The following is a 22,154-nucleotide window of genomic DNA, read 5'->3' as shown; positions in this document are numbered from 1 at the left end:
ACCGATCTCTTCTTTGTCACCAAGTCCTTCATAAACTTTGCATATCCGGGCATTTTCTCCAAGGCTTCAACTAATGGCATATTTATAGAGAGACTCTTCATCATATCAATGAACTTCTTGAATTCATTCTCGCCATTTTTCTTGGATAGCCTTTGAGGATAGGGAGGAGGTGGCTTAGCCAATGGTGCCTTAGCTTTTTGTACTACCATTTCAGGTATGTCAATCACATCATCCCTAGATGGGTTCATATCCCCTTGAGTCTCTTACGCTGTGTCATCAATAGCAATCCGCACTTCATCATTTGCTTGCACAACATTGTTCGTGATCTCCTCTTCTTCTACCACTTGCTCATCATCCACAAGTTGCTTTTGACTTGAGGTAGGTGCATTCCCACCTCTTCCACTTCTTGTAGTAACGGCCATGGCATGCCCCATATTATTCCCACCCTTCGGGTTCACCACCGTATCACATGGTAGTGCCCCCTTAGTACGAGAATTTAAAGCATGAGAGATTTGACCCATTTGCACTTCTAAGTTTCGTATTGATGTGTTGTGTGAAGCAAGTTGAGCATCAGAATCGGCATTCTTCTCCATCATTTGATTGAACATGTTCTCAATATGAACCATTTCATTGTTGGAGGAACTAGGACCATGAGAAGTATAAGGAGATGGGTTGCTCGGTTGTTGATACATCGGGGGTATTTGAAAACCCGACCCCCGATTTCCTTGGTTGTTATTCTACCCGCCTTGGTTGTTGCCTCCCCAATTGACTTGGTTATTATTGTATTGCCAATTTCCTTGGTTATTGCTTCCACTCCAATTACCTTGATTGTTGTTATTCCAATTGCCTTGATTGTTTCCACTATTCCAATTACCTTGGTTGTTAGAATTCCAATTGCCTTGATTATTCGAAGGTTTCCATTGTTGTTGACTAGGGCCTTAGAAGTTATTTCTTTGCCCTTGAAAGTTGTTCACATATTGGACCTCTTCTTCTTGATCGTTGTAAGAATCACCTTGATCAAATCTACTATCTTCTTGCACAAAATTGTCCACTCTTTGTTGCACTTGTGGACTTCTTGTTCTACTCTTATTTACCATCATATTGACTCCCCCTATAGCATTGACTTTCCTCGGGTTTTGCACTTGTTGAAGTTGAGCTTTTGCCAATTGATTCATGGTGGTTGTCAACTCGGCTATGGCTTATCCATTCATGTAACTCTTTATGAAGAAGAATCACATTTGGATCACCTTATGGAACATTGGCTCTTGATTGTCATGCCGATGAAGTATCCGCCATCTCATCCAAAATATCACACACCTCCGCATAAGGCGTAGTCATGAAGTTTCCACCGGCAAGTTGATCCACTACACATTGGTTGGTGGTATTGATCCCCTGATAGAAAGTTTGTTGAATCATGTTCTCCGTCATATCATTATTGGGGCACTCTTTCACTATTGTCCTATATCTTTCCCATATCTCGTGTAGTGGTTCATTGGGCTCTTGCTTGAATGCTAGAATTTCATCCCGAAGGATGGCCATGTGCCCGGGAGAGAAGTACTTTGAAATATATTTCTCCGCTAGTTCATCTTAAGTACGAATGGAATGATATGGCAAACGTTCCAACCAATCTAAAGCTTTCCCCCATAGAGAGTAGGGAAAGAGCCTTAGCCTCAAAGCATCCTCGGAGACATTTGTTTGTTTGCTCCCTCAACACGTATCAACGAACCCCTTCAAGTGTTTATATGCATTTTGACCCGATGCACCGGTGAAGAACCCTCATTGCTGGAGAAAAGTGAGCATCACGTTGGTTATTTGAAAGTTTCCCACCCTAATACGGGGTGGGACTATAGCACTTGCATACCCTTCATCCGGTAACACCCGGTGTGAAGCCGCTCGTGGTGGAGGAGGGGGTGGAACGGGTACATTGTCTTGAGGCGGTCGGCCTCGTCTATTGGCTTGACGTTCAAGAGGGACCTCATCCATTGCATCATCATTAACGTCCACATCCCCCACGTCTATGTTTTTGAGCTTGTTGTTTGCCATGATTGCACCTACAATACTCACACATTAGTAACAAGGAAGGAAAAGAAGATATTCCAAAAACACACCTAAATATATAGCTAACACCGTTTTTTAGCTCCCCGGCAATGGTGCCAAAAATTGATCTCGTCCAATTTCACTCCTCTATTTGAGTATATGAAAACGGTCGATGCAATAGTAGTATCCAACAAGAGTTGGGGTCGAATTCTGCAGGTAGCTATGTGAATGGGTGTTAGTAGTATATATCTTAGCGTGTGAGTTTGTATATCTAAATTTGCACTTCTGCAATAATTGGTTTTGTTTGAAAATCTAAATTAAACTATGATTGTGATTTAAAAAATGAACCTAGGAAATTGTTTTTGGTTATTTTTCAAATGATATAAAAGGCCTAGGGCTATGGCCTTCACCTAGGTGTTTGCCTAATGGGTTATAAACTTTAAAACTTGTTTTATTGGTCGGGGTGTATTATAGCTGTCAACACTCAAGTACCCACTCACTACCTCTCGGTCAGAGAGTGATTTTGCCCAATTTGGCTTTCTCAAGTCCAAATGGGTATTGAACAAAATAGTTGATAATAAGCTCAAGTCGAGTTTTACTATCTCTAGGTTCAACCCTTTAATTGGGCTTATTAATCTCTCGATTGACCCAATTTCCTGATAGTCAAGTTTTTCTAGACTAAGTCTCTCTTTCTCAAGTAGAGACCAAGTCAAATAGGCATGAAATAATATTTGCAACCAGTAATTCTTCACATAAAAGCAAGAACTAGGCTAGATAATCAATACCCAACCATAAACAAGCAATAAATCAAACACCCATTAAGTTTACACACTAGGGTTGAGTCACAACGCTAGTGAAAATATAGCTACTCATGCTTAAATTGGAAGAAAAAGAAGAAGAAGTGATAATTAAACCCATATTGATAATTAAAATGATGAAATCGATATTCAAAAAGCTCAAAATAGCAAAATCTACTAAAAAGAGTAAAAGAAACCGTCTAGTGTGGCTGCTGATGTCAAAAAATTAACCTAAAAAAAGTGATACTCTTCTATTTATACAGTGCTGGAATTTCGGACAAAACTGCCCTTTCGGAGGTTCTGCGGCCATACAATTCCATGTGCGGTCTGCACTTTACTTCAGCCTGAAATGATTTGAAACATGCGGCCGCACTTCTCTCTTTCTGCGAACAACACAAATATGTCGAAGGCCGCACCATGCTGTTCTGCTGTCCGCACAGATATGGTTGCGGTCGTAGCATGCTCTTCTGCGGCCGCACAATAATTGTGCGGTCCGCACTCTTGTTGAATTTGAGTTTCTGCGGACGCATAATTTCATGTGTGGTCTGCATCTTGCAATCTTCTCTGATGGAATTGCTTCATGACCTGTGACCGCAGATGGTATTCTGCGGACGCACTTGGAGCTTTTGTGTTGTTTTTGTCCTTAAGTTCATATTACTCTTTCTTGAAGTGAATTTCATCTTTAGAGCTCATCTTCCAATATTCTTGCAATTAAGCATATTTTATCAGTTTTCGGAAATACAATTAAACAATTTTGGATTAAAATAAAAATAAAAAGGCGCTAATAAGTAGTCAAAATCCTCACTTATCAGTATGCAACCCATATACTACAGTCATATTAAAGCTCATATTTTGACTAGAATCATTCATCGAGCAGTGCATGAGTTGTGGTGTATGCTGTTTATGTTGACATCAACCTTGTTGTCATTCCACAACAACCATATTCTCCCTTTGCTATTTGTCATGCAATTAGTACTCCACTGCCAGCCACTTGCAATATTCCTTACTATTTGACCAACATGTTGGGCATGTACTCTATGTTCTAGTATAGATATTAATCCTACATTATTCTGACTAATAAACTTCTTCAACTCTGCCTGCTTATAGGATTTATTTATACCCCTAACATTTCATACAACTAGCTTCATTGAATTATATTTGGATTTGGTGGCCTATCTTCTCTTCCTCCTTGACTACTCTGCCCTTTTTCATGAGATGTTGTCAAGTGTTCAGTCATTTGCATATCAAGACATTCAACCAAAATATTGAATCCATTTAAGGCATTCATGTTCACATCCTTTTTGCCCCCTTGAGAGTTCTTTGCAGCTGATTTACCTCTCACTTCCTACCACCCATCCCTCTGATCTTGGCCTTTGTTTGCCTCCGCCTGCTTTTGGATTTCAGTGATTTGTTATGGCATTGTTGTTATGGCTTGGTTGCTTGTCGTTAATTCTTTCTTTTGCCAAATTTCTTTCTGTACAACTGGCTTTATTTTTGGCATTGGAATCGCCCGTTTAATCTGTGCTTGTCAATTATGACCAATTTGAAGACATGTTTGACAAAATTTAGGCTTCTAATCATATATGATCTCTTGTGTAAAGATCTTTCCCTGAGGGTCCCTGAGTTTGACTGTATTTGGTAGCTCATCGGTAATATCCATTTCTATTAGCATGCGAGCATATGTGATCCGGTCCACCCTAGAAGTACAGTCATCAGCATACACATGTTTCCCCAAGAGACTCCCAATTCTACTGAGTGACTCCAAACTCCAACATTGTAGTGGAAGATTAGGCAATTTGATCCATAATGGTATCATTCTGAGCACTTTCTTTTTGAAGTCAAAACCAGGATCCCATACTTTTGATATCACAGGCTTATTGACGAACAAAAAAGTAGCCCTCGTTGTGGTAGTATACCTTAGGTTTGGTGACGTAGCTCTAATTTCCAGCAGCGAATCTCTCTATCGCTCCAATGGATATCGAACTTCCAACAACATACATAATTAGAGCATGCTTCCAATTTGCAGTCTCCCTGTCCAGTTCCTCTTGTTGTACTTGGGCCATCATCTCCCCATCAACAATCACCGGTGGGATATAGGTCAGTCCCATTCCCTTCTCAACTAGTTTGTTTTCTGTAAACAAATTAACCCATGCTTTCTGTCCGTCCTGCGCCTTTTGCGTGTTCGGTATTTGCTCTGACTATACCCATTTTTGTTTTTGGGTAATTGATTCCCCTTTGTTCTCGTCTTGGTTGTCGTCGTAAGTTGATTCAAACGTTTCTGCACAAATTGGCCATTGCTTGAGCTCTCCTGGTCCAATGTCTTCAAATTGGAGGTTCCAATTGGAGTCTTCATTTCCTCACTCACTACTGCAATTGATTTAGGGCTAGGTGAAATTGAGGTGCTTGCTTTAACTGTAGACTCTACCGTCGCCCATCTTTCACAGCGTCAATTGAATTTTGATTACCCACATTTTGTTGTTCCTCACCCCTCTGCATTTGCATTGGTGTTTTCCTTTCTCCATCAATCATTACTACTAAGGGCGATTTATTTGGCCCTTTTCCTGGTAGTCGTCCATCAATTCTTAGGTCCATGTTATGGCTCTTGTCTGCGTTTCTCTTAGGTCGTCCTCTTCCCCCCATTTTCCGGCCAGCATCGCACGTTAGATAGTCATCCTAAACATGCGCCGAGAGCGTTTCTAGAGAGAGAAACACTTATGTATTATTATTATTATGATTATTAATCTTTTACTACATATTTGTTTCGAACGATACTTTTTATACACCAATCAAATGCTGAAAAATATTTTCTAAGGGATATGTTTCCAACATAGTGTTTATTGTAATTAGTGAATTTGAAAATTGAAGAGCACAAAATATGACCTGACATTAATTATGTCTCATTTTGTTTGACCTATAGTTGACTACTTAGATAAGCAATTATAATAAGTTATTTTCTAATTTTGTGGTATTAAAATGGACAGGGAATTTGCTCATATTTTCAATTGGGAATGCCCAAAACCTGCATGCAAGTAGAAGTGATGTAGTGAAAGAGATCACAACTTGCACATCCTTAGACTTGGGCAGATCTTCTGATGGGAAACATCTCAAGCCTTTGGTTGGTGAGGGTATCAATGGTACATCTGGGACACTTAGGGCTTCCCAAAGAAAGATTCTTGCACCTGAATTTCACTTTGACAAAGTTAAGGTATGTAATCCTATTTTCACTTTAAGTTATATACACTGATCAGAAGCGGATCCGAGATTTTAATTTTATGAGTTCAGGATTCAGGTTCCAACCACTGAACCAAAAGCTACTGGGTTCAGCTAAACTTGTAGCTTGTATGCTACTTCCACCCCAGTCCTATATATGTACACTCATGAGGCAGATTCGGGATTCTAACTTTAAATCTTCAGGACTCAGGTTCCAACCACTGAACCAAAAACTCATGAGTTCGGTCAAACCAATAGCTTGTATGCTACCTCCACTCCTATATATATATATATATATATATATATATATATATATATATATATATATATATATATATACTATGTTCTACCCCTTGACTTATTTGTGTATTTACTCTTTAATATTTTGGCTCTTTTTAGTAAAAGTCCTGGCTTTACCGCTATATGTAATGCATGTGCTTTCATCAGGGGATGATTGTGCACATTCAAGAATCTGCAAAAAATACTCAAAGACTCATGGAAAGCTGAGACTGAGGCTCAGATGAGTGGAATTGCAGACATAAATATTGATCCATAAATAAGAAGTTTTTCTGGGAATGTAATATCTAAGGCTTGTTTTGGAAGCAGCTACTCTGAGGGTGAAGAGAGCTTCTCCAAGATTGGAGCTCTCTTTCAGAATGTCTCAAAATCTCTTCTATTTAATAGGATTCCAGGAATGAGTAGTTTTGCTTACTAATTATTATTTTTTTCATAATAAATTAACAGAAAATGTCCAAATATGCCCTTGTATTATACGAAATTGAGCTCATTTGCCCTTTGTTAATACTTTAGCTCAAGAATGCCCTTACCATCACATAGTTGGTCCATATATGCCCTTACAGTCACAATTGGTCTATATATGCCCTTTTCGAAACGGAATCCACCCAAACTAATTAGCTCTTTCGTTAATTATATTAAAGTGTATTACAAACACTATTTTCTTTTTATTAGTACTATTTTTTCTTTACATTTCTTTTTTCTTTCTTCTTTTTTCTTTTCTTCTCTTTTTTTTTCCTTTTTTCTTTCTCCCATATCCGATTTCCTCCATTGCTGATGCTTTCTCCATTTTCATCGCCAATTTCACTTGACAAAACTCATGAATTCCTGCCTTCACCTAATTAACACCACCGAAAAAAATTCTCCGACAATTTTCATCTCCTTTTTAGAAGAACCAGAGCCTTCTCGCTGGGAAGCTTTTAGTGGTGTAGGTTTGATTTTTAGGAATAAAATCACGTGAAATTTGTGACGGAAATGGAGGTTCTGGTCTTGCTGAATATGATGGCAATTATGAGAATAGGGAAAGAACGTGGTGGGGTTTGTGATAGTAAAATTAGCAGGAATACATGAGTTTTGTCAAGTGAAATTTGTGACGAAAATGGAGAAGACATCAGCAATGGAGGAAATCGGATATGGAAAAAAGAAAAAGGGAAAAAAAGAGAAGAAAAGAAAAAAAGAAGAAAGAGAAGAGAAAGGTAAAGAAAAAAGTACTAATAAAAAGAAAATAGTATTTTTAATACACTTTAATACAATTAACGAAAGAGCTAATTAGTTTGGGTGGATTCTGTTTCGAAAATGGCATATATGGACCAACTATGTGACTGTAAGGGCATATATGGACCAACTATGTGACGGTAAGGGCATTCTTGAGCTAAAGTATTAACGAAGGGCAAATGTGCTCAATTTCGTATAGTACAAGGACATATTTGAACCTTTTTCGTTAAATTAAATAGACTTTATCCAATTATTTGGGACTGAGTTATTATTGTTGTTGTTGTAAAGTAATTAAACTTTACCACGTTACAACAATAAAGTCACAAAATTTTGCCTTTATGAGAGTAAACTTGCCTTGATAGGTAGATCTATCGTTATAGTAGATAAAGCTTTGCGATTACACTGTCATAGTAACAAGAAAGTTTTGTCATTTTTACCGTTACAGAGGTAAATTTCAGTTACCTTAATGTTATAAAAATAGCCTCGTGATTTTACTATTATAGTAGTAAAGTCTAGTGCATTCATTGTTATAATGATAAAGTTTAGCCAAAAAATAGTTTTATGGCTTTACTGTTATTATAGATAAAATTCTTTGACTAGCTACATGTGAAATTAACTCTATGTTTTGACAAAGTCAAAATTATATACATTAAATCGTTTGTAGAATAATTTTCATTTATTCAAACTGTAGTTGGTCATACGAGATGATTTCCTTGTATTTTATTGATATGCAACTAAATATTTGCACTTGGTGCAACAGGTTTATTCCTATAATAGGGATTCTTGGGCACTAGAGAAAAGATTAAATCTTTGATATTAAAATTAGTTAAAGAAAGGAAGGAAGCAGGATACGAGAACGATTTGCTACAAACAATAGTGTTTATCCATAAAATGGTACAGTTGAATTTATACGTGATTTCTAGATAAGTTAACTAATATGATCCTGAAATAATGCAATAATTGAAGAAATGTACAATACTTAACCTTAAAATGTAGATGAAACAGCAGAGATGGCAGTTTCGGGAACAAGATTTTCGGACACAACAATGATGAGATCAAAAAGTAAGAAAGTAAGATTATATTAAGCTTTGTATTGAATGTAGTATAAGTTTAGCTAGACAATATATGTCTTTTACAATGATAATTGAGCTCACTATTTATAACTCTGTCTAGGGAAGTAGCTTCTAGGATTGTGCCCTCCTTTAATATCAATTATGAGGTTCATTGATGAAGATGTAACGGTGAATATAAATGTCATATTCTCTGTAACTGGCCATCACTATTAATATTGTAAAATATTTCTTATTAAATGTTACCGGGCGCAGAGCATTTAATACACCTTTATTAACGTTATCCCTTCCGGTGACAAGCGAAATGGCTGTGTTCGTTCTTCGGTCATCCCCGTCTAGGGTTCCACGTATCTTTCCTTTAGATGACCACGTGTCATATCATATTTCACCCTATACAAATAGTCCACCTGCTTTCCGGTGACATAACTTTGTGTTGCCAGAAAGTTGGTAGAAACACTCTTTTTGCGGAAATTACTATAACTCCCTCTGAAGACTTCTGACGGTTGATTAGACGCACGTCTCTCCGTATTTAATGCCCCAAACACGTATCATCCCATGATTCAGCACAACTTTTGCCGATTATCGAGGTAATCATTGCCATGAATTTAGTCGCCAAAATGTTACTTATACGCATCATTCTTTTCCTTTACACTTCATATTTTCTAGAACTTCTGATTTGCATCTTTGTTCTCCATCCTTTCTCTAATTCTCTTCAAACAAAAACCTTTTCCTTCTTCTTATTCAATGACTTCTTCCTCCAAGCATGCTGGTTCTTCAAAGAACAAGAACAAAGCCGATGACTCTCCTCCTCCAACGGTGGGTTCCATCATCCCAAGGAGACTCAGTACCATAAAGGGCTTAGAATTGAAATTCTCTACTGCTAACCCTCGTACATGGGCTGTTAGTAGGTAACCTTCTTCCATTCGTCCTTCCAGTATTCCTATTGTAAAGGAAGACTATCACTACCATGAGTTGGATATCTTTTTTTTTTTAATTCCCTCCCTCCAAGAGCTCCCCACTTTGCTCTTGGGGTGACTCAAACTCACAACCTATTGGTTGGAAGTCGAGGGTGCTAACCACTAGAGCAACCCACTCTTGTCTCCATGAGTTGGATATCATTGCTCCTAATCTATCGGAGCGAGTGACCCTTCCTAAGGAAAGTTTTACATACTTTTACATGTATCCTTTTACTTTTGGGTGTGTTTTCTTTGAGTGGAGAGCTTGATTCCGTGATTACGGAGTTTTGCCTTCACTTCCGTATGGAGGACGGTTTCCTGCCTTCGACGCTTGTGCCAGGAGACTGGAGAGGAGCTAACCTTAGCTCATATGATGAATCTCTATTCTCTCAAAATCTTTCGCCGGGGAATGATAAACCTTTGCAAGCGTGTCCACCATGCTTTGTTGTCTAGCATGGATGATGACAACGACCGTGGGTGGATGGAACGGTTCATTGCAGTCGCCACCAACGATATCATTCTGGCAAGGGCTTCATCCTTTTCGGCCGCTCGGAACCGCACTCATAAGCTCTTTGTTTAGTATTTCCTTTTACTAAATATTTATTTATAGTCGTATTGATCCTCCATCCTTTATTTGTTTCAGCAACTCGATGGATCCCACCGGTGATGGATGGTTTGAACCAGTGGGTTCAAAATATCTTGGATATCACGACGCCCAAAAATCGTTTGTAGAAAGAACTGGCCCTTAAATACGGGTGGAAGGCCAAAAATCATGGTAATTTTAACTTACCTTGAATTCATCAGTTTTTGTATATGGAGAACTTGGTTGAACCCTTCTGACTTGTTCACGAAAGTAGGTCTACCTGCGAGCTCTGTTATTGTCCCCGAGGAGGACGTCTTGGCTAATCCTGCTGATGCAACAAGACTACTTCATGAGGCACTGACTCGAACAGGTATCTCCAGGCCTGTTTCGGGCGCAAACACTTCTTTATGGAGTCCTCGACCGGAGGATAGACAACCGAAGAGAAGACGTTCCTCTGCGGCTGGGGAAAAGAATAAGATGGCAATGATTGATGCCCCTGAGTCATCTTTGGTGGCTATGGTAACTGGTCCTCCTTCCAGGCCGGTCATAGACACCGTTATGATTGATGATGATGAAAAAGCTAGTGATGAAGGAGCTTCTCTACATAGAAGACAACGATCCTCATCATCTCAATAGGATGCTCGACCTATTAAGAGAGTTACACCAATCGAGGACGATGCCATGGCACTTTGAGGAGAGTTTGATTTGGTAGATAATGTCAACTCCCATTTTCGAGCCCCAATTATTGTGCCCGGTATTGCGGGGCTGAGTACCGGGTCTTTGCCGTCTTTGGTTGGCGAGCATCCAACAACCAGCACTGTATTTGATGCAGCTGCTTCTCACTCTTCAACTCCACCAGCTTCATCTCCATCTTCACCAATACCAGCAACTGCTACATCACTTCCATCTTCATCCACTCTTCCACCAGCAGTTGCTACATCACCTCCACCGGCCGTACCTGACCATGAAGAGGGCGTTTCTATTCCACAATACCCCGTTCATGGGAATTTGGGAAAATATTATGCTGCCCCTTCTGAAGATCCACAAAGGAGGAGGAACATTACTTTTTCGGTCTCTACCGGATGCAACTTGCTATCCCGGCCGGTGGAGCTTGCTAATTATCTGAAGCCTCTGGCTTCACAGAAAGACTGGAAAAAGATTCAGGCACTCTCGGAAGAGTGTTTGTTGAATAATTCCATGCACAACGCCACAGCGGTACGTTCATCTCTTCCTTTGTTATTTCTTCTACTTTTGTATGAATGTATTCTAAGTTTTACTTCTTGTTTTGTAGGCCAAATTTCTTGCTTCTGAGGGACTTCAGAGATTGATTCATGAGAAGGAAGAACTTACTTTTGAACGGAATCAGCTTTTGGTGGAACGGGATCGAACTATTCTCCGTCTCTCGGAACTGGAAACTAAAGATACTGAGATCGTTGTTTTGGAGGTTCGTTTGCAGCAAAGCGAGCAAGAAGTGGTAACCCTTAGCCAAGAAATTGGCCCGCTGAGGGTTAGATTTGATGAAGACAAGGCCAAATAGGCTAAAGTCCAGGACGCCGTTCTTGCTGCAACTGAGAGCGAGGCTGCCTCTCCTGAAAGAGTGATTAACTTAGAGGCAACCTTGAACTCCAAAATGGAAGAGCTTGTTGTTGTTCGGGAGAAACACGCCCAGTTAGAAGAGAAGTACAGGAAAAAACTATCGAGCATAATAGGTTCTTTGGTTCAACTGTCCGCAACCTTGATATCAGCCTCAAATTTGCTAGGTCCGCTCGGGAAAGCCTTTCTGCCTAGCTAACCCAGTCAAAGAAGAACTCAAGTGCCGAGAGGCTTTCCTCGTTGTTGAAAAAACTTACGCCATGTACAACATGAGGAGAAAAACCTTAGAAGAGGCCAAAGATGGTGTCATTGACTTTGATGCCGAAACTGCTAAGGCACGCGAGCTTGAGTTAGCTGCTAAAAGTGGACTCCTATCGAGGTCTGATGTACCTGGCCCTTCTGGTTCTGGTTCCGAGTTTTCAGGAACTGAAGAATAATCGAAATATGATGATGCCAAAGGCCAAACCGATGAAAGTGTTGAGCCACCGATGGACCCACCTAATTCTCCCGGGGAAGCGGACACTTCTCTTCCTCCTAGTTCCGGAGGCACTGTAGTTTAGCTTTGTCTTTTCTTTTTCCCATTTTGTACTTTTACCATTTTGGTACGTTCTTGTAAATAAAGACATATTTTTTCTCAAGTATTATTTGAGTCTTACTTTTGTTTGAATATCCATGCAAGTCTTTAACCTTTGCATTTGCTTAAGAATTCTACGCATGTTTTTCTGTTCGCGCTTTACTATGTGTAGTCTCGGATGCATTTTCCTCGAAGTACTTTGGTTCCTAGAGTTATCCCTTTTACGTGAGGCTTTCTACAAGTATTTGTGCAATTTTACTTTTTGCTTCCTTTCGTGTATGTCTTCGGGTGCATTTTTCCTCGAAGGCATTTTTATTTCGGGCATAAATTCTTCCGAAATCAACCCTTTAACGTGAGGCTTTTCATAAGTATTTGTGCAAGTTTACTTTTTGCATATTTTCGTGTATGACTTCGGGTGCAATTTTTCCTCGAAGGCATTTTGATTTCGGGCATAAATTCTTCCAAAACTAACCCTTTAACGTGAGGGTTTTCATAAGAGATGACACTTTTATGTTTATGGACGTCTCTTATTCATTATGGCACTAACATTTGAAGTACTTGTTTAACTTTCAAATGACAAAGTTAGTTCATCGTTCAAACAAGAAAAAAGATAAAAATAAAAGGGTTTCTTGTCATATAATTCCTTCTATTTTCAAAAGTACACAAGCATTTATTATGCTAAGAAATCTCCATTACTTGTGGCTAGCATTTATTATGCTAAAAAGAAATTGCCATTACTTGTGGCTATCTTGTGCAACTTATTTCTACGGGGCTGGCTGTGCAGTCCCCGGTCTCAATGATGAATTTGGTTTTCGGATTTTCGTTTCTTAGTTGACGTGGCAGTCAATGTTACCGTATCCTCATATCATTCGCCCCAGTGTTCGAATGCGAAGAATGCAAATTGGAACGCAGGAAGTCTTATGTCTTCAAAGATCCCACCAATGAATTGCTAGATAGTCCTTAACGCGGCAACATATCTTACTTCCCCTTAGGAATCCATGCTATCGAGTGAAAGAATATCTAACAATCCTCTAGGGGTTTTTGCTTGTGAATGGTCGAGTAACCTTTGTTCGGTAGCAAACTTAACTTCCCAGTGGGAATTTGCTATCGAACCAAAGATTATCTAACCGTCTTTGCTTAGAAGCTTGTTTGTTTGCCTTGCTATCAAAGGTCTTACCGCTATTGTCTTTGTAGTATGCTTTCTATCGCTTCCTCATAAAACCTTCTCAGAAAAACCCAATTGGGACAAAAAGTGAACGAAGGGAAAAAGAGTGCAGCACATACTTTTCGCTTGAGTAATGTTCATCAGCAATAATATCTTTTGAGGTGTGCCACGTTCCAGTTTCTAAGCAACTTGTCTCCATTCTGGTTCTCCAACTCGTATGAACCTTTTCCAGTGATAGCTAAAATCCAGTAGGGACCTTCCCATGTTGGACCTAGCTTCCCTGCATTGAGCTCCGGAGTATTTTTGGTTACTTTTCTCAGAACCAAATCTCCTACTTTGAAATAACGGAGGTTGGCTCTTCGATTATAATATGGCTCCATTCTCTCCTTTTGAGCTGCCATTCTTACATGCACCAAGTCCCTGCGTTCCTCGAGCAGTTCCAAGTAGATTAACATTGCTTCGTTGTTCGATTCTTTATCTGCCCAAAAATATCTCAAAGTGGGTTCGCCCACTTCCACCGGGATTAGGGCTTCAGCACCGTACACAAGGGAAAAAGGAGTTTCTCCTGTGCTCGATTTGGTCGTTGTTCGGTAGGCCCATAGAACTCCGGGCAATTCTTCGGGCCATTTGCCTTTTGCTACTTCCAACCTTTTCTTAAGGTTTTGAATAATCACTTTATTTTGTTTACTCCGCTTGACCATTTGCGCTCGGATGATAAGGAGAAGATGTGATCCTCTTTATCTTCAAATCTTCGAGGAACTTTGTAACTTTTGCACCGATAAACTGTGGCCCATTGTCGCGTGCTATCTATTTTGGTATTCCTAACCTGCAAATTATATTTTCTTACAAGAAATCCACCACTTCGCATTCTCCGATCTTCTGATAAGGACCTGCTTCCACCCATTTAGAAAAATAGTCAGTCGAAATTAAAAGAAAACTTACCTTTCTGGGAGCCGGTGGCAGCAGTCCAACGATGTCCATCCCCCATTTCATGAATGGCCATGGGGACAAAACCGAATGTAAAGGTTCTTCCGGTTGGTGTACTAGTGGTGCGTAGCGTTGGCACTTATCATATTTTCGTATGAAGTCTTTGGTGTCTTGTTCCATGCGAGGCCAATAATATCCTCCCCATACCAACTTCAGCACCAAAGAATCTGCGCCCGAGTGATTGTCGTATATCTCTTCATGGACTTTTCTCATGACATAATTAGCTTCTGATGCTCCTAAGCACCGAGCCAGCAGGCCTTGGAAGGATTTTCTATACAATTGGCCTCTCTTGAAGCTATAATATGCATCTTTGGCGTGTAACACCCGTGATGATTTGGGGTCTTCGGGAAACTTCCCGTGCTCGAGATAGTCGACTATTTCAATTCTCCAGTCCCAAACCAGACTAGTAGAATTTACCTCATAGTAACCATCCGTATCCATGACTGAGTTCATCAGTTGTACTACCGTCCAGCACTCTGATCCATTTATTTTCGTCAATGATCCTAAGTTTGATAATGCATCCGCTTCTGCGTTATCCTCCATTGGGATATGAGTAATTGACCACTCCCGAAATCGTGCCAAAAGAGCCTGGACCTTTACCATGTATTATTGTATACGTTCTTCTTTGGTATCAAAGAGCCCGTAGACCTGATTCACCATCAGCTACGAGTCACATTTGATTTCGACAACCTCGGAGTCAAGTCCCCGGGCCAATTCGAGCCCTACAATAAAAGCTTCATACTCTGCTTCATTGTTAGTTAAATGGATCGTTTTGATGGCTTGCCTTAAGGTTTCCCCCGAAGGCGTGATTAAGACTATTCCGAGTCCGGACCCTTTTACGTTGGAAGCTCTATCCGTAAATAAGTTCCAAACCCCCGATGTCGATTCCGACTCAATTACTGCCTCCTTGGTTGCCAAAGGCAGTATTACTGGACTAAAATCGGCCACGAAGTCAGCCAAGACTTGTGACTTAATTGCAGTCCTTGGTTTATATTCTATGTCAAACTCACTTATTTCGACGACCCATTTGGCCAATCTGCCCCAAAGCTTGGATTTATGGAGGATGTTTCGCAAAGAGAAATTAGTCACTACAACTATCGGGTGGCATTAGAAGTAGGGCCTCAGCTTTCGAGCGGCGACTACGAGAGCTAAGGCCAGTTTTGCCAAATGTGGGTAGCGCGTTTATGCTCCCGTTAGAATATTGCTAATGTAATAAATGGGAAATTACGTACCTTCATCCTCCTGGACTAAAACTGCACTTACCGAAACTTTTGAAACCGCGAGGTAGACTAGCAATGTTTCACCTTCTTTTGGTTTTTAGAACAATTGAGGGCTTGATAAGTACTTCTTCAGGTTCCTCGGAGCATGCTGGCACTCCGGTGTCCATTCAAAATTATTTTTCTTTTTGAGCAGTGTGAAGAAGTGATGACAATTTTTCGACGACAGGGAAATGAAACTGCTCAAAGATGCTAATCTTCCTGTGAGCCTTTGGACTTACTTTACTTTCAACAATTGATCCGGGATATCCTCTATGGCCTTGATTTTGTCGGGGTTTACCTCAATTCCCCTTTGTGAGACCAGAAATCCCAGAAACTTACCAGAACTGACCCTGAACATGCACTTCTCAGGATTAAGTTTCACGTTATGCTTTCTTAGGATGTCGAATGTTTCTTACAAATACTTAAGGTGGTCACATGTATTCAACGACTTAACGAGCATACCGTCTGTATAAACTTCCATAGTCTTTCCTATTTGCTTTTCAAACATCTTATTTACGAGCCGTTGATAAGTGGCTCCAGTATTTTTCAACACGAAGGGCATCACATTTTAACAATATGTACCGAAATTTGTTATAATCGAAGTCTTTTCCTGATCTTTCAGGTTCATCTTGATTTGGTTGTACCTGGAAAAATCATCGAGGAAACTCATTCACTCATACCCGGTCGTGGCATCAATCATTTGATCGATATTTGGTAGTGGGAATGAGTCTTTCGGGCACGCCTTATTAAGGTCTTTATAGTCTGCACGCATGCGAAATTTATTGTTGTTCTTCATAACTACTACTACATTGGCATGCCGGTCCAAATATCTTACCTCTCGGATCGAACCGATATTAAGCAAGCGGGTTACCTCTTCTTTGAAGAATTTATTCTTGGCCTCGGCAATAGGGCGTTTCTTTTGTCTTACCAGAGGTACGTTGGGATCCAAACTCAGCTTGTGCACGACTACTTCCGTCGGGATACCTGTCATATCCTTGTGTGACCATGCAAAACAATCGGCATTAAATTTAAGGAATTCAATAAAACCAGGCACTTGATAATGTTCTGACAACTCTGCTCCCAGGCTAACTTCTTCTAGCTCGGGAATAGGTGTCGGTTCTTGTAATTGCTATGTCGTGTGCTCCTTCCCTTTGCTACTGGAAACCGAAATTACATTCATCTCTCTTGCTGCCAGTTGACCAACTCTTATCTGCTTGACTCCTTCGGGAATTGCAAACTTCAGCAATTGGTGATATGTTGAGGGTACAACTTTCATCTCGTGTAACCATGGCATTCCCAGGATGATAATGTATCACATGTAACCATATACTACTTCGAAGAGAGTTGTTTTTCATTACTCCTTCGGCATTGGTGAGCAAATAAATCTCTCCCCGGGTCGTCACGCTCACAAGGTTAAATCCATCGAGGATCTTTGCTACGGAATAATGCTTCTGGTGAGTTTAGCTTGCTCCAATACTCTCAATTGTATGATATTAGCCAAACTTCCTAGATCCACTAGAACATGCTTAATTTTAAAATCCAACACATTTAATGAAATTACCAATGCATCATTGTGTGGTAACAACAATCCATCTGCGTTCTCCTCTGTGAAAGTGATATCGTCTTCCCAGAGTCTTTTACTGTGAGTTATTGATACTTTCGTCTTCTTCGCTGTCAAAAAGGTGACCCCGTTAATCTCATTCCCTCCGAACATCATATTGATCATTTGATGTGGAGGTTCTTCTCCCTCTTTTGAAAGTTCCGTGGTGTCTCTGTTATGACCATAATTATTCCTAGCTCGGTCACTCAAGAATTTTCTGAGGTAACCATTCTTCAATAGTGTTGCCACCTCTTCCCGGAGGTATTGGCGGTCCCCTGTTCGGTGGTCGTTCATCCCATGGTATTCACACAATAAGTTGGGATCCCTCTGGCTAGAATCAGATCTCATAGGTCTCGGGAATCGTGCTTCTTTAATGTTTCTCATTGCTGACACCAACTCCACTATACTGACGTTGAAATTATATTCCGATAACTTGGGTAAGAAGGATCCCGAGACCCCGACGTCTCTTTATCCTGAAGTGATTTATTGTTTCGACCACGATCGGTCCCTCTGTCAACAGTGAACTTGTTTGCTACCCAGAAGTTTTTGCCACAGCCTTCGGTCCGCTCGCAAGGCAAAAACCGGCCCCTCTAAGTCTGTCTGTCCGCGTCGTAGTCATCCTTTGATTTTGCTCTGCTCTTCTCCCGTCCCTTGGCCGATGATGTATGATAAGTGGGGATTTTGACTACTTATTAGCGCCTTTTTTGCTTTCGTTTTAGTCCAGAAGTTCTTAATTGTGTTCCCGAAAACTATTAAAATATGCTTAATTGCAGGTATATTGGAAGATGAGATCCCAAGATGAATTCCACTTCAAGAAGGAGTAATATTAACTTAAGGACAATAAAACACCATAAAATCTCAAAGTGCGGACCGCAGAATACCATCTACGACCACAGGTCATGAAGAAATTCCATCAGAGAAGGTTGCAAGGTGCGGACCGCACATGAAATTGTGCGGCCGCAGAAACTATGTAAGAGCAAAAGTTCAGAGAACATGCATCTCAAGTCAACAAAAGTGCGGACCGCACAATTATTGTGCGGCCGCAGAAGAACAACTACACGGCCGCAACCACATTTGTGCGGACCGCAGAAGAGCAAGGTGCGTCTGCAGGCACATTTGTGCTGACTGCAGAAAGAGATGAGTGCGGCCGCAGGTTTCCAATCCTGTCAAGCTGAAGCAAAGTGCGGACCGCACATGGAATTGTGTGGCCGCAGAACATCCGAAAGGGTATTTTTATCCGAAAATTCCAGCACTATATAAATAGAAGAGTTTCACTTTTTTAGATCAACTTTTGATATCAGCAGCCACACTAGACAGTTTCTTTTGCTCTTTTTAGTAGTTTTTACTATTTTGAGCTTTTTGAATATTGATTTCATCATTTTAATTATCAATATGGATTTAATTATCACTTCTTCTTCTTTTCTTCCAATTTAAGCATGAGTAGCTATCAGAAATAAGATGGGGACCCTCCGCTATTGGAGACAAGAGTGGGTTTCTCTAGTGGTGAGCACCCTCCACTTCCAACCAAGAGGTTGTGAGTTCGAGTCACCCCAAGAGAAAGGTGGGGAGTTCTTGGAGGGAGGGGGCCGAGGGTCTATCGGAAATAGCCTCTTTATCCCAAGTTAGGGGTAAGGTCTGCATACAAACTACCCTCCCCAGACCCCACTAGTGGGATTATACTGGGTTGTTGTTGTTGTAGCTAGATTTTCACTAGGGTTGTGACCCAGCCCTAGTGTGTAAACTTAATGGGTGTTTGATTTATTGATTGTTTATGGTTGGGTGTTGATTATCTAGCCTAGTTCTTGCTTTTATGTGAAGAATTAATGGTTGCAAACATTATTTCATGCTTATTTGACTTGGTCTCTGCTTGAGAAAGAGAGACTTAGTATGAGAAAACCTGGCTAGCAAGAAATTGGGTCAATCGAGAGATTGATAAGCCCAATTAAAGGGTTGAACCTAGAGATAGTAAAACCCGACTTGAACTAATTATCAACTGTTTTGTTCAATACCCATTTGGACTTGAGATAGCCAAATTAGGCAAAACCACTCTCTGACCGAGAGGTAGTGAGTGTGTACTTTAGTATTGATAGCTATAATAAACCCCGACCAATAAAACAAGATTTAAAGTTTACAACCCATTAGGAAAACACCTAAGTGAAGGTCATAGCCCTAGGCCTTTTATATCATTTGAAAAAAAACTAAAAACAATTTCCTAGTTTCATTTTTTAAATCGCAATCGTAGTTTAATTTAGATTTTCAAACAAAACCAATTATTGCAGAAGTGCAAATTTTAGATATACAAATTCACACATTAAGATATATACTACTAACACCCATTCACATAGCTACCTGCGGAATTTGACCCCGACTCTTGTGGGTATTACTATTGTATCGACCGTTTTCATATCCTCAAATTGAGGAGTGAAATTGGATGCGATCAAATTTTGGCTCCATTGCCGGGGAGCTAAGAAACAGTGTTAGCTATATATTTAGGTGTGTTTTTGGAATATCTTCTTTTCCTTCCTTGTTACTAACATGTGAGTATTGTAGGTGCAATCATGGCAAACAACGAGCTCGGAAACATAGCCTTGGGGGATGTGGATATTGATGATGATGAAATGGATGAGGTCCTTCTTGAACCTCAAGCCAATAGATGAGGCCGACCGCCTCAAGACAATGTACCCGTTCCACCCCTATCTCCACCACGAGCGGCTCCACACCGGGTGTTGCCAAATGAAGGGTATGCAAGTGCTATAGTCCCACCCCATATTAGGGCGGGCAACTTTCAAATAACCAACGTGATGCTCACTTTGCTCGAGCAACAAGGGTTCTTCACTAGTGCACTGGGTCAAAATGGATATAAACACTTGAAGGGGTTCGTTGATATGTGTTGGGGGAGCAAACAAACAAATATCTCCGAGGATGCTTTGAGGCTAAGGCTTTTTCCCTTCTCTCTATGGGGGAAAGCTTTAGATTGGTTGGAATGTTTTCAAATCATTCCATTTGTACTTGGGATGAACTAGCGGAGAAATTTATTTCAAAGTACTTCTCTCCTGGGCACATGGCCATTCTCCGGGATGAAATTCTAGCATTCAAGCAAGAGCCCAATGAACCACTACAAGAGATATAGGAAAGATATAGGACAATGGTGAAAGAGTTCCCCAACAATGATATGACGAAGAACATGATTCAACAAACTTTCTATCGGGGGATCAATACCACTAACCAATGTGTAGCGAATCAACTTGCCAGTGGGAACTTCATGACTACGCCTTATGCGGAGGCGTGTGATATTTTGGATGAGATGGCGGATACTTCATCGGCATGGCAATCAAGAGTCAATGTTCCACAAGGTGATCTAAATATGATTCTTCTTCATAAAGAGTTACATGACTATGGGCAAGCCATAGCTGAGTTGACGACCACCATGAAGCGATTGGCAAAAGCTAAACTTCAACAAGCGCAAAACCCGAGTCAAGTCAATGCTATGGAGGGAGTCAATATGATGGTAAAAAAGAGGAGAACAAGAAGTCCACAAGTGCAACAAAGAGTGGAAAATTTTGTGCAAGAAGATAGTGGATTTGATCAAGGTGATTACAATGATCAAGAAGAAGAGGTCCAATATGTGAACAATTTTCAAGGGAAAAGAAACAACTTCCAAGGCCCTAGTCAACAACAATGGAGACCTTGGAATAATCAAGGCAATTAGAATTCTAACAACCAATGTAATTGGAATAGTGGAAACAATCAAGGAAATTGGAACAACTACAATCAAGGTAATTGGAGTGGAAGCAATAACCAAGGGAATTGGCAAAACAATAATAATCAAGGCAATTGGGGAGGCAACAATCAAGGCGTGTGGAACAACAACCAAGGAAATCAGGGGTCGGATTTTCAAAGGCCCCCGATGTATCAACAACCGAGCAACCCACCTCATTATCTTTCTCATGGTCCTAGTTCCTCCAACAATGAAATAGGTTGTATTGAGAACATGTTCAAGCAAATGATGGTAAAGAATGCCGATGTCGATGCTCAACTTGCTTCACACAACACATCAATCCGAAACTTAGAAGTGCAAATGGGTAAAATCACTCAAGCTTTAAATTCTCATCCTAAGGGGGCACTACCAAGTGATACGGTGGTGAAATCGAAGGGTGGAAACAACATGGGGCATGCCATGGCCATTACTACAAGAAGTGGAAGAGGTGGGAATGCACCTACCTCAAGTCAAAAGCAACTTGTGGATGATGAGAAAGTGGTAGAATAAGAAGAGATCCCGAACAATGTTGTGCAAGCAAATGATGAAGTACGGATTGATATTCATGACACAGCAAAAGAGACTCAAGAGGATGTGAACCCATCTAGGGATCATATGATTGACATACCGGAACCGGTAGTGCAAAAAGCTAAGGCACCATTGCCTAAGCCACCTCCTCCCAATCCTCAAAGGCTAGCCAAGAAAAATGGCGAGAATAAATTCAAGAAGTTCATTGATATGATGAAGAGTCTCTCTATAAATGTGCCATTAATTGAAGCCTTGGAGAAAATGCCCGGATATGTAAAGCTTATGAAGGACTTGGTGACAAAGAAGAGATCGATGAATTTTGAAACAATCAAAGTCACTCACCAAGTGAAGGCAATTGTGCATTCGATGGCTCCTAAGTTGGAAGATCCCAGTGCTTTTACAATTCCTTGTACCATTAGAAGTGCCGAGTTTGTAAAGGCTCTTTATGATCCTGGGGCGAGTAACAACTTGATGCCCTATTCGGTTTTCAAGACATCAGGAATTGGGAAACCAAGTCCCACATCTATGA

The 22,154-nt window shown here is 40.4% G+C and overlaps 1 pseudogene; it reads left to right on the top strand.

The window, feature by feature from the left end:
• Positions 1-3,608: 3,608 nt before the first annotated feature.
• LOC142168439 (cytochrome P450 714B3-like) overlaps positions 3,609-22,154 on the top strand; it is a 65,511-nt pseudogene continuing 46,965 nt past the window's right edge.

This window comes from Nicotiana tabacum, chromosome 13 (assembly GCF_000715075.1).
Source record: "Nicotiana tabacum cultivar K326 chromosome 13, ASM71507v2, whole genome shotgun sequence".
Classification (NCBI taxonomy): Eukaryota; Viridiplantae; Streptophyta; class Magnoliopsida; order Solanales; family Solanaceae; genus Nicotiana; species Nicotiana tabacum.
This window is presented reverse-complemented; position numbering and strand designations above follow the sequence as displayed.